This window comes from Papio anubis, chromosome 6 (assembly GCF_008728515.1).
Source record: "Papio anubis isolate 15944 chromosome 6, Panubis1.0, whole genome shotgun sequence".
NCBI classification, from domain to species: Eukaryota; Metazoa; Chordata; class Mammalia; order Primates; family Cercopithecidae; genus Papio; species Papio anubis.
In genome coordinates, this window is record NC_044981.1 from 92,886,721 (window position 1) to 92,900,850 (window position 14,130).

Below are 14,130 nucleotides of genomic sequence, written 5' to 3' on the forward strand. Positions count from 1 at the left end.
ATTTCTGTGGGATAAGTGGTGATATCCTCTTTATCGTTTTTTAATTGTGTCTATTGGATTCTTCTCTCTCTCTCTCTTTTTTTTTTTTTTTTTCCTTTAGTAGTCTGGCTAGCGGTCTATCTATTTTGTTAATCTTTTCAAAAAACAAGCTCCTGGATTCATTGATTTTTTGAAGGGCTTTTCATGTCTCTATCTCCTTCAGTTCAGCTCTGATCTTAGTTATTTCTTGCCTTCTGCTAGCTTTTGGATTTGTTTGCTCTTGCTTCTCTAGTTCTTTTAATTGTGATGTTAGGGTGTCAATTTTAGATCTTTTCTGCTTTCTCCTGTGGGCATTTATGCTATACGTTTCCCTCTTAACACTGCTTTAGCTGTGTCCCAGAGATTCTGGTATGTTGTGTCTTTGTTCTCATTGGTTTCAACAAACTTCTTTATTTCTGTCTTAATTTTGTTCTTTACCCAGTAGTCATTCAGGAGCAAGTTGTTCATTTTCCAAGTAGTTGTGCAGTTTTGAGTGAGTTTCTTAATCCTGAGTTCTAATTTGACTGCACTGTGGTCTGAAAGACACTTTGTTATGATTTCCCTTCTTTTGCATTTGCTGAGGAGTGTTTTACTTCCAATTATGCGGTCAATTTTAGAATAAGTGTTATGTGATACTGAGAAGAATGTATATTCTGTTGATTTGGGGTGGAGAGTTCTGTAGATGTCTATTAGGTCCACGTGGTCCAGAGCTGAGTTCAAGTCCTGAGTATCCTTGTTAACTTTCTGTCTTATTGGTCTGTCTGATATAGACAGTGGGGTGTTAAAGTCTCCCATTATTATTGTGTGAGAGTCTAAGTCTCTTAGTAGGTCTCTAAGAACTTGCTTTATGAATCTGGGTGCTCCTGTATTCAGTGCATGTATATTTAGGATAGTTACCTCTTCTTGTTGCATTACCTTTACCATAATGTAATGCCCTTCTTTGTCTTTTTTGATCTTTGTTGGCTTAATGTCTGTTTTATCAGACACTAGGATTGAAACCCCTGCTTTTTTTTGCTTTCCATTTGCTTGGTAAATCTTCCTCCATCCTTTTATTTTGAGCCTATGTGTGTCTTTGCACATGAGATGGGTCTCCTGAATACAACACACTGATGGGTCTTGACTCTTTATCCAATTTGTCAGTCTGTATCTTTTAATTGGGACATTTAGTCTGTTTGTATTTAAGGTTAATATTGTTATGTGTGAATTTAATCCTGTCATTATGGTGCTAGCTGGTTATTTTGCTGGTTAGTTAATGCAGTTTCCTCGTAGTGTCAGTGGTCTTTATGATTCAGTATGTTTTTGCAGTTGCTCCTACCAGTTTTTCTTTTCCATATTTACTGCTTCCTTCAGGAGCTCTTGCAAGACAAGCCTGGTGATGACAAAATCTCTCAGCATTTGCTTGTCTGTAAAGGATTTTATTTTACCTTCACTTATGAAGCTTAATTTGGCTGGATATGAAATTCTGGATTGAAAATTCTTTTCCTTAAGAATGTTGAAAATTGGCCCCCACTCTCTTCTGGCTTGTATGATTTCTGCAGAGAGATCCACTGTTAGTCTGATGGGCTTCCCTCTGTGGGTAATCCAACCTTTCTCTCTGGCTGCCCTTAACATTTTTTTCCTTCATTTCAACCTTGGTGAATCTGACGATTATGTGTCTTGGGGTTGCTCTTATCGAGGAGTATCTTTGTGGTGTTCTCTGTATTTCCTGAATTTGAATGTTGGCTTTTCTTGCTAGGTTGCGGAAGTTCTCCTGGATAATCTCCTGAAGAGAGTTTTCCAGCTTGGTTCCATTCTCCTCATCACTTTCAGGTATACCAATCAAATGTAGGTTTGGTCTTTTCACATATTCCCATATTTCTTGGAGGCTCTGTTCATTCCTTTTCATTCTTTTTTTCTGTTATCTTGTCTTCTCACTTTATTTCATTAAGTTAATCTTCAATCTCTGATATCCCTTCTTCTGCTTGATTGATTTGGCTATTGATACTTGTGTAAGCTTCACGAAGTTCTTGTGCTGTGTTTTTCATCTCCATCATGTCATTTATGTTCTTCTCTAAACTGGTTATTCTAGTTAGCAATTCCTTGGACCTTTTTTCAAGGTTCTTAGCTTCCTTGCATTGGGGTGGAACATGTTCCTTTAGCTCAGAGGAGTTTCTTATTACCCACCTTCTGAAGCCTACTTCTGTCAGTTCATCAAACTCACTCTTTGTCCAGTTTTGTTCCCTTGCTGGCGAGGAGCTGTGATCCTTTGGAGGAGAAGAGGTCTTCTGGTTTTTGGAATTTTTAGCCCTTTTGGGCTGGTTTTTCCTCATCTTTGTGGATTTATCTACCTTTGGTCTTTGATGTTAGTGACTTTTGGATGGGGTTTCTGTGTGGACGCCCTTTTTGTTGATGTTGATGCTTTTCCTTTCTGTTTGTTGGTTTTCCTTCTAACACTCAGGCCCATCTGCTACAGATCTGCTGGAATTTGCTGGAGATCCACTCCAGACCCTGTTTGCCTGGATATCACCAGCAGAGGCTGCAGGACAGCAAAGATTGCTGCCTGTTCCTTACTCTGGAAGCTTCATCCCAGAGGGGCACCCGCCAGATGTCAGCCAGAGCTCTCCTGTCTGAGGTGTCTGTCGGCCCTTGCTGAGAGGTGTCTCCCAGTCAGGAGGCACGGGGGTCAGGGACCCATTTACGCAGGCAATCTGTCCCTTAGCAGAGCTGGAGCACTGTACAGAGAGATCTGCTGCTTTTTTCAGAGCCAGCAGGCAGGAACATTAAGTTTGCTGAAGCTGCACCCTCAACTGCTCCTTCCCCCAGGTGCTCTGTCCCAGGGAGAAGGGAGTTTTATCTATAAGCCCCTGACTGGGGCTGCTGCTTTTCTTTTAGAGATGCCTTGCCCAGACAGGAGGAATCTAGAGAGGCAGTCTGGCTACAGTGGCTTTGATGAGCTGCAATGGGCTCTGCCCAGTTCGAACTTCTGGGCAGCTTTGTTTACATTGTGAGGGGGAAACTGCCCACTCAAGCCTCATGTTCGATGCCCCTCCCCCTACCAAGTTGGACGACCCTCCCCCTACCAAGCTCAAGAGTCCCAGGTAGACTTCAGACTGCTGTGCTGGCAGCAAGAATTTCAAGCATTGGATCTTAGCTTGCTGGGCTCCATAGGGGTAGGATCCGCTGAGCTAAATCACTTGGCTCCCTGGTTTCAGCCCCTTTCCCCCTTTCCAGGTGAATGAGTGGTTCTGTTTGCTGGTGTTCCAGGTGCTACTGGGGTATAAAAAAAAAAAAAAAAAAAAAAAAACAAAACTCCTGCAGCTAGCTCAGTGTCTGCCCAAACAGCCTCCCAGTTTTGTGCTTGAAACTCAGGGCCCTGGTGGCATAGACACCTGAGGGAATCTCCTGGTTTGTGAGTTGTGAAGACCATGGGAAAAGTGTAGTATCTGGGCTGGAGTGCACCGTTCCTCATGGCAGGGTCCCTCACGGCTTCCCTTGGCCAGGGGAGGGAATTCCCTGACCCCTTGCACTTCTTGGATGAGGCAATGCCCCACCTTGCTTTGGCTCACCCTCCATTGGCTGCACCCACTGTCTAACCAGTTCCAATGAGATGATCTGGGTATATCAGTTGGAAATGCAGAAATCACCTGCCTTCTGCATTGATCTCACTGGGAACTGCAGACCAGAGCTGTTCCTACTTGACCATCTTGCCAGCCACAGGAAATCAATTATTTTATTTTATTTTTTTGGAGGAACCTCCAAACTCTTCTCCATAGTGGTTGTACTGATTTGAATTTCCACTAACATTGTACCAGGGTTCCCTTTTCTCCACATCTTCGCCAGCATTTGTTATTGCCTGGCTTTTGCATATAAGCCATTTTAACTGGGATGAGATGATATGTCATTGTAGTTTTGATTTGTATTTCTCTGATGATCAGTGATGTTGAGCACCTTTTCATATACCTGTTTGCCATTGTATGTCTTTTGTGAGAAAAGTCTATTCAGAATTTTTGCCCCTTTAAAAGATTGGATTATTAGATATTTTCCCATAGAATTGTTTGAGTTTCTTATATATTCTGATTATTAATCATGTGTCAGATGGGAAGTTTGCAAATATTTTCTTTAATTCTGTGGGTTGCCTCTTCACTTTGTTGATTGTTTCCTTTGCTGTGCATAAGCTTTTTAACTTGATGTGATGCCATTTGCCCATTTTTGCTTTGGTTTCCAGTGCTTGTGGAGTATTACTCAAGAAGTCTTTGCCCAAACCAAGGTCCTGGAGAGTTTCCCCAATGTTCTCTTTTAGCAGTTTCATAGTTTGAGGTCTAAGATTTAAGTCTTTCTTCCATTGTGATTTTAAGCAAGAAATAGGGGTCTCGTTTCACTCTTCTTCAAATCCCGTTTGTTCTGCAGTATTCATTGAAGAGACGGTTTCTCTTCCCAATGTGTGTTCTTGGCACCTTTGTCAAAAATGAGTTCACTATAAATGTATAGGTTTTAGCTCTCGGTTCTCTATTCTGTTCCACTGATCTGTGTGTCTGTATTTATGTTAGTTCCTTGATGTTTTGGTTACTACAGCTCCATAGTATAATTTAAAGTAAGGTAAAGTGATTCCTTTGGTTTTGTTATTTTTGCTCAGAATAGCTTTGGCTATTTCAGGTATTTTGTGGTTCCGTATAGAGTTTAGGACTGTTTTTTTCTATTTCTGTGAAGAATGTCATTGGTATTGTGGTAGAGATTACAAAAAATCTACAGATTGCTTTGGGTAGTGTGGTCATTTTAACATTATTGATTCTTCTAATCCATAAAGATGGAATATCTTTCCATTTTTTGGTGTTGTCTTCAATTTCTTGCATCAGTGTTTTATAGTTTTTATTGCAGAGATCTTTTACTTCTTTGGTTAGGTAATTCCTAGGCATTTTATTTTATTTGTAGCTATTATAAATGAAATTACTTTTTTATGTCTTTTTCACAATGCTAGCTATTGGCATATAGAAATGCTACTGGTTATTGTATGTTGATTTTGTATTTTGCAACTTTACTGAATTTTATTCATTCTAATAGTTTTTTGGTGGAGTCTTTGGTTTTCCAAATATAAGATTATATGATCTGCAAACAGAGATAATCTGATCTCTTCATTTCCAATTTGGATGCCCTTTATTTCTTTCTCTTGTCTGATTGCTATAGCTAGGACTTCCTGTACTATGTTGAATAACAGTGGTGAAAGTGAGCATCCTTCTCATGTTCTTGATCTTAGAGGAAAGGCTTTCAGTTTTTACCCATTTGCTATGATACTAGCTGTGGGTCTGTCCTATAAAGCTTTTATTATGTTGAGGCTTGTTCCTTCTATCATGGGTTTTTGAGGATTTTATCATGAAGCGGTGTTGAATTTTATCAAATGCTTTTACAGCATTAATTGTAATGATTATATGGTTTTTATCCTTCATTCTGTTGATATGATGTATCACATTGTTGATTTGCATATGTTTAACCATTCTTCCATCCCTGAGATAAATCCCACATGATCATGATGAATAATGTTTAAGTGTGTTGTTGAATTTGCCTTGTTAGTACATTTTTTTAGGATTTTTGCATCAATATTGATCAGTGATATTGACTTAGAGTTTCCTCTTTTTGATGTATATTTGTCTGGTTTTGGTATTAGAGTAGTAATGGTCTCATAGAATGAGATTGGAAGTATTCCCTTCTCCTCTAATCTTTGGAATAGTTTTAATAGGATTGGTATTAGTTCTTTTATAATGTTTGGTAGAATTCAGCAGTGAAGCCATCAGCCATCATGTCCTGGACTTTTTTTCTTTTATAGGAGACTTCTTATTACAGCTTCAATCCCATTACTTGTTATTGGTCTGTTCAGGTTTTGTATTTCTTAACAGTTCAACTTTGGTAGGTTACATTTGTCTGGGAATTTGTCCATTTTTTTAATATTTTCCAATTTATTGGCATATAGTTGCTCACAGCAGCCACTAATGATCCTTTGAATTTCTGCACTCAGTTGTAATGTCTCCTTTTGCATCTCCAATTTTGTTTATTTGAGTCTTTCTTTTTTTCTTAGGTAGTGTGGCTAAAAGTTTGTCTATTTTGTTTATCCGTCTTAAAAAGCATTTTTTTTGTTTCATTAACCTTTTGTATTGTTTTCTTCATTTCAAATTCACTTATTTTTCTCCAATTTTTACTATTTCTTTTTTCCGACTAATTTTGGATTTGGTTTACTCTTGCTTTTCTAGTTCTTTAAGATGTATCATTAGGTTGCTTATTGGAAGTTTTTCTTCTTTTCCGACATAGGCAGTTGCAGATACAAACTTCTCTCTTAGTAATGCTTTTGCTGTATCCCAAAAGTTTTGCTTAGTTATGCTTCCATTAATTTTTTTTTCAAGAAACTTTTCAATTTCATTCTTAATTTCTTCATTGACCCATTGGTTATTCAGAGCATATTGGTTAATTTCCATGTGTTTGTGTAGTTTCAAAAATTCCTCTTGTTATTGATTTCTAGTTTTATCCCATGTGGTCAGAGAAGATTCTTGATGTTATTTCAATTTTTTTGAATGTTTTAAGACTTCTTATATGACCTGACACATGGTCTATCTTGAGAATGATCCATGTGCTGAGGAAAAGTATATCTATTCTGCAGCCATTGCATGAAATGTTCTGTAAATATCTTTTAGTTTCATTCGATCTACAGTGCAGTTTTTAAGTCTAATGTTTCTTTGTTGGTTTTGTGTTTGGGAGATCTGTCCAATGCTGAAAGTGGGGTGTTGAGGTCTCCAGCTACTATTGCAGTGGCATCTATCTCTCTATTTAGTTTTAATAATATTTGCTTTATATATTTGGATGCTCCAGTGTTGGGTACTTGCATTATTATGTGAATTTTAGGAATAGCTTTTCCATTTTTGCTAAGAAAGGTCATCAGGATTTTGATTGGGATTGTACCTAGACTGTAGATTGCTCAGGTTAGTATTAATATCTTAATAATAAATCTTCTAATTAATGAAATGGAATATTTTTCTCTTTATTTAGGCCTTTAATTTCTTTTAGTAATGTTTTGTAATTTTCAGTTTATGAGTCTTGGAATTCCTTGGTTAAATTTATTCCTAAATATTTAATTCTTTTTGATGCTATTATGAATAAAATTGTTTTCTTAATTTCACTCTCATATTGTTGATTGCCAGTATATAGAAATAGAACTGATTTTTGTGTGTTGATCTTTATCCTGAAACATTGATGAATACACTTATCAGCTCTAATTGCTTTTATTGATTATTTAGAGTTTTCTGTATATAAAATAATGCTATCTCTGAATAGAAATAATTTTGTTCCTTCTTTCCAATTTGTATGCCTTCCATTTTTTTTCTTGCCTAATTGCTATTGCTAGAGCTTCCAGGGCAGGGTTAAACAGAAGTGATGAAGGTGGACGTGATTGTCTTGTTCCTAATCTCAATGTAAAAGCTTTTATCCTTTATCTTTGAATATAATGTGGGTTTTTCCTAAATGCCTTTTGTCATTTTGAGGAACGTTTTTTCTATTCCCAGCTTGTTGAATGTTTTTATATGAACAGATGTTGTATTTTGTAAAATCACTTTTCGGCATCAATGGAGATGACCATGTGTTTGCCTGCTTCATTTTATTAATGTGGTATATTACAATGATTGATTTTTATATGTTGAACTCTTTTGCATCATTTTAAATCCTCAACATTTATTTTAACTATGGCTGTTTTTATCAGTTGTATGTACTCTTTGATTTATTCTGTGCAGATTCAAACTAATGGTGTCTCACTAGCACATGGCATGAGAACACCTGTAGCAACCTGTTTGACAGTCATTCACGAGCAACTTAGAATTGCACGAAAGGTAACAACATACAGAGTGATCCTTGATCACTGGGGAATAGGAAACCATGAGTTATTTCTTTCTCTTTTCTTTATCTGGAGACATGGTTCTGAAATCAGTTTCATAAGGTTTCTCAGAAAGTCTGACTAGATTAAACAACCAGTTGCTCATAATGGCACCAACTTGATAATATATCCTACTTAATGTAGTATATTTTGTCTGTCTCCTCATCTGATTTAATTTTTCTTATCTCTTGATCATACTTCCCAAGGTTGCATTTTCAAATAAATTTCTCATAGACATTATATTTGGCCCTGATTTGTGGGAAAAGCAGGCTAAGGCAGAACTAAAGCATATGCTGTACTCATATAGTGATGTTGCATAAGGGAGAGGGAATTAAAGGATATAGAATGAAGCACCTAACATGTGGTCTTGCTACCCTTATGTGATGTTGTATGGTGCTATAGAATTGTTTTAATTTTGTTTCTGGAAACTCTGATAATTACTTTTGGGGTAGGTTTTGAGATAGTTTCTGAGCTCATTGAAAGTTCTTTTGCTCACCATTAAAATGTCCTGCCTTTCTCTTTTGACTGTGGAGCAATCTTCTACAATAACTGCCTCCATTGATTAAAAAAGGGGCAACTAACTGGAATGAGAGTAAGAAGGGTAGTTCTTAGAAATATGTAAGTTTTAAGTGAATGAGAACAATAATTAAAATGATAAACCTCACATTTTAAAAATACTGTGTGTCAGGTACTGTGCTAAATTCCATCCTAATATCCCCAAGATGCAGATGTTAGTATTAGCTCTATTTTATCTTTAAGATGTTTAACTTCAACCCAGGTGACACTTGCCCTAAAGCTTGGCTTAGATGACCTTAAGATGTACTTTCCACAAATGAGTTAAAGTTCTAGCTATAAAATTCATAAAATATTTTAATAAAAGCTCCATAAAAAGTCAACACCCTGTCTGAGATTCTGTTCCATTTGAAATGAAAATCAAGGCTAATATAAACAAATTACAACGAAGTTAGTTTTTTATATATAAAACCCAGCTTTTAGGATATGATGCTATTTTTGATGAAATATTGTAAGAGAACAAAGCTGCATTTGACTTGATTCTCTTGATGATACACTCAGAGTTTATAAATCTGTGTTGCTCCTGTGTCTGCACAGACAGAATCTGGAGATGTTAATTTTTGTCATTTGGCTTCTAGATGTCCTTGGCGTGTACACCCTGTGGAATCTGGTTCATCTCCAATCTGTCAGAAGGCATCAGAGGTGGTTTTGACTCCGTATGTCTTGGACCTGTGTACAAAAAGTGTGAGTACACTGCAATAATGAGGCCAATTTTACTGTTGTTGAGGTTCTTCTAAAATGATTTTGTAATGGTTAGTGTATTGGAATGAACTCACTCTGTAGTTCCAGGATGAGAAAGGAAGGATAATTTTTGTCAAGATATTAGAAAATATCTTTCTTGAAATTGTCTTATTTGTGTAGGCTTATTCCTTGCCCCGGAAACGACTTTGATGAATATGACTCTAAATAAAATACAAGAAGTTTAACTCGAAGAGGAAAACTTTCCTTTCCAAGGTAGTTATCAAATAGCTTAAATACTACCAAATGATAGATGGTATATTTTTTCACATATGAAACTTTCCCATTGCACACTAGGACCCCTTTTACTTGATTTTAAGTAGATAATATATTTATGATCCCTTCTCTCTGCCTCTGAGTTAGGTTATTACCATATCAAAAGAAATCCAGAACTTTAGAAGGCTTATTAGTGAAGCTAGTAGTTATATACATAAGTGGTACCTTTTAATGCCTCAGAAAACTAATTTTGGCATTGTATATAGTTGAACCATGTAAGCATTGTTACAATGGTTATTCTTGTTTTGGAGAAGTGGGTTAATTTGGAGAGAAGATGATATTCCCACTGGTGAAAAATTAAGTTTTATTCTAAAGTTAAGTTTTATGATTTTCATTTATAGGAATTCAGATAATGACGTCAGATGTAAGTTTATAAATTTTGAACTAATTACTGAGTTATCATTGTTCTCCGATGAGCATTTGCTTAGTTTGTTGAAAACTGGAAGAGGGCTGAATAAGTTTATTAAATTTATTAAATTTAGGGGAAAAGCATAATTTGTCTAATTTTATGTAAATTTAAAGAAATTTTGTTTGAAAACAAGAGGTAGCTTATTGTTTTTCATAAATAAATCTATTTCACTTGTGAACTGGACACTGAGCATATTAGGCATTCCTAGACCACAACATAACTCTCTTTCTCCACTTTCGATTGACCCAAAGTGGATGGTCATTTTTCTAAACCAGCCTGGCTTCTTGATGAAGTTTTTGAATTCATGAGCTAGTAAGTTTGAAGTGCTTTGAGAAGGTCTGAGGTGATACTAGAATGAAGCGAAGAATAAGCTGTTTCTTTTTACCTTGCAGACTTTTCCTGTAGGAATGAAAATACAGTAAAGTATTCAAATGAAGCTTCATGTAAAGTATTCTTTATTTTTATTTATTTATTTATTTTATTTTTTGAGACGGAGTTTCACTGATGTTGCCCAGGCTGGAGTATAATGGCACGATCTCAGCTCACTGCAACCTTGGCCTCCCGGGTTCAATCTATTCTCCTGTCTCAGCCCCCTGAATAGCTGGGATTACAGGTGCGCACCACCAAGCCCAGTTAATTTTGTATTTTTAGTAGAGATGGGGTTTCATCATGTTGGTTAAGCTGGTCTCAAACTCCTGACCTCAGGTGATCCACCCGCCTTGGCCTCCCAAGTGCTGGGATTACAGGCATGAGCCACCGTACCCGGCCCAGTAAAGTAGTCATAATTAAAAAATAATCACTAAGTTTCCCCCAAATCTTGTTTCACTTATATAGCTTAGGTTTTATTACACATACCAATTAGAGATTGTTGTAGGGAATAGCCACTCAAACTAGGCTGAATTGTATTGTAAGATTTCTGGGGAGTCTCAGGGGACCTTGTAGTTTTGGTAAAAATTCTAATTTTCAGCCAGCCTTAACTTTAGGAGGCTAGTTAAACAAGGCAATTTATTTTCTCATTTTTTGTCACAATTTTTAAGAGAGAGGCACATCGATGACATTTATTTTGGTAATTAGAATAAGGTACCAATGACATCTCCAACAAACAAAAACCCTTTCTATATAATCTAGCTGTCAGTGAAGAAGTATGTCAGTGTATATCAGGAGCTTTTCAAATAAATCAATTTGCAAAACTTTGTCAGTGGAGTTGATTTTAAATATTTCCTTTCCTAGAGCTTCCTGAAATCATGTTTTAAACATTAAAAAGTGATGAAACTTTGTAACAGGTCAGTTATTGAACACACTGAGTTCCTTTTTCAGTTTTCAAATTTTCTTCCTTTGATAATCTGTGTGCTTATTCTTCAACCCTCTCCATTTTTCCATGTGAATACATAATCTATATTGAGCTTCCCTTCAACAGGTGTTCCTGGTTTTGATAGCCACATCTATGTTAAGTGAATTTGTTTTACTTTCAATATTTTTAGACATTATTTTTTCTTGTTTTTTTCTTAAAGGTGTCCATTCTAGAGCCCTCACCACCATTCTGAGATTTTCTCTTTATCTTTGTCTTGAGCTATGTTTCTCTTTCCTGATGTTCTTCTTGGTTTACTGTCAACTTTGCAGTGGAATTCATTTCCAAGAAAATTCCTGACAAGAATACTGAGGAGGTAAAATTTTGTGACCTTGAATATACCAGAATATCTTTATTCTGTAATTATATTGATCTATACTCTGACAAGGTATTCAATTTTACATTAGAAATAATTTCCCCTCAAAACTTTGAAAGTTTCTCTTCATTGCCTTCCACTTTTAGTATTTCTGTCCAGAAACCCAACTTTCTCTCTGGAAACCTTATTCAGATTCCAAATTCTATGTTTTGGATTTTTCCTTTCATGTTAGAATATTTCTCCACAGGTTGGGGGGTCCTTGACTGTTTCTCTATATTTAAGAGTAAAAGAGCCAAATAATAATTTGGGAAGTCTTTATAATGGGATATCTTGATAGTTGTGGTTTATTAGTATGATGAAGTGGTAACATGGCTTTTTAACTGAGAGAGTCTAAATATTTATATGCATGTATTCCCTGGGCCATTCAGTTTCTCTAGCTTGAAGGGAAAATCTCTTTGGGTTTTTGAGGTAAAATTGGCAGTTTCCTATTGGTTTTCTTCAATTCAGGTTAAGGCTTCAGCTTTATCTAGTTTGCTAAGCAGTTACTATTCATCCATTTACGTTATAACGTTTCAGAAATGTTTTTGAAATAACTTATCTGGTATCTTCTTCTCTCCTTTTCATCCTTAAGGGTTTCTAAGCCTTAAAATTATTTTACTGTCAGTTTAGTATGGTTTTCAAGGGTGAGGAATAAATAACTGCATACCCTTACTGTCTTATGTTTAATCAAAAGTTCGTGAAATAATTTAAAGCAGTATATGCAAAAGTTGGTGATACTTCTATGGTGTGACATTAATACTATTTTAAATATATCAATTTATTACTATAATATCTGCAAGCAAAAGAGTCCTTAAATGCTCTGAAAGCATGAAGGCCTGCCTTTCTCAGCGCTCATGCTGTTTTCTCAGTAGAAGAGCTAATTCACCTGAAACCTTTACAGAGCCTCCTGCCTGAGTTCTCTAGTTGCACTTCACAGATCCTTCTGTCGTAATACTTAGTACATTTTATTCTAACTATCTGTTTATTTATCATTTTCTCACTGAGCTCCACCATCCTTGAAGGCAAATATTATGTCTTATTATTCGTCTTTATAATCCTTGGGCTTAGCACAGTGCTTGGCATATAGCAGGTGCTCCATACATGTATACTAAAGAAAGTCAAATTAATGTGTTAATAATTTCCCTAAATTTTAAAGGAGATATTAACATTTTATACCTAAAGTAATTCTTTTCTAGTCTTTTCCTCTTCTCCTCCACTCTGTCACTTTTTCTTTCATATCATTCCCACCCCAGCAAGCAAGATAAACTTTTACTCATCAGTTGAATTAAGTGGTATAGGTATATTTCACTGTGTTTCTATTGCTATATTTCTAAGTTGTATAGGTATATTTCACTATATTTCTATTGAAGAAAGAGGTAGAAAATGTAGGTTGATCCCATTTTGTAGAGGATTTTGAATGTTGGCCTAAGTTATTTTTGCTCTATGAAGTAGCCAAGAGGGTGATGTTGAAGGTTTTAAGCTAGGAAAGTAATATTTAAATCACAACATGAGAATATTAGTGAGGCAGATGGACTAGAAAAGGAGATACAGGACAAGGGGAGATCCATTACAAAGCTACTCCTATAGCCTCAGAAGAAAAATGAGCTTCTGAGAAGAGTAAGGACAATAAGAATAGAACATAACTTTTAAAAATATTTTCATTACTATTTATTTATGTTGATATTCAATTATATGCTTGTTCGTTGTCTCTCCTCTCCGACTAGAATGTAATCTCCCTGAGAGCAAGAGTCTTTATCTCCTTCAGCTCCAATCTCCAGTGCTAGAACAGTGCTTGCAAGATAGTAATTGTTCAGTACACACTTCTTGAAGGAATTAAGGAGACAGACAAGCTAAAAAGAGAGACAGAACAAAAATCAAATAGGGCAGTCTCAGATGCACAAATTAAGTGAAGTAAATTCAAACAGTCCAGTAGTCACAATTAATGTGTATGGAGTAAACTCTCCAAATAAAAGACAGAATTGGTCAGACTGCATTTTTAAAATTTCAGTAGTATTCTTTCTAAAGATTTATACTTAAAACATAAAGACACAGCGATGATGAAAGTAAATGATGAAAAAGAATCCCAGATAATTACTAGCCAGAAGACAGTTATTATCACTATATTATTTTCATATAGAATAATTTAAACCGGCATAAAGTTAAATGGAACATATAAATATATATGTATGCATATTAGAAAATTATATAAGCCTAATATTGTTAAAAATAGATATAGTTAATAATAGAGTACTATACATTTCAAAATTGCTGAGAGTAAATTTCTAATATTCTTACCACAAAAGAATATTAAGTATTTGAGATGATGGATATGTTAACTAGTTCGATTTAATTATTCCTTATTAACATCTCTTTGTGTGCCATAAGTTTATGCAACTATAAATTGTCATTTTATTAAAAAATTCATTGTTAATGTCTTAATATTTACGTACAGATTTTAGTAATTGTCTTTCAAATAAATAAATTTTAAAAGTACATTAAATATATAACCTAAACAGACCCTTTAAAGT

General features: G+C 35.6%; 1 long non-coding RNA gene across 7 annotated transcripts in view; it reads left to right on the forward strand.

The window, feature by feature from the left end:
• The window catches only part of LOC110742995, a 645,960-nt gene that overhangs the window by 338,718 nt on the left and 293,112 nt on the right, over positions 1-14,130 (forward strand). For 6 of the 7 annotated variants that reach the window (XR_002521362.2, XR_002521359.2, XR_002521361.2 and 3 more), the window contains one exon: positions 9,055-9,160. This is a non-coding gene — a long non-coding RNA (uncharacterized LOC110742995). Of the gene's footprint in view, positions 1-1,783; positions 1,828-9,054; positions 9,161-14,130 lie in introns of those variants that run through there. The other variant, XR_002521363.2, reaches the window with a different exon arrangement.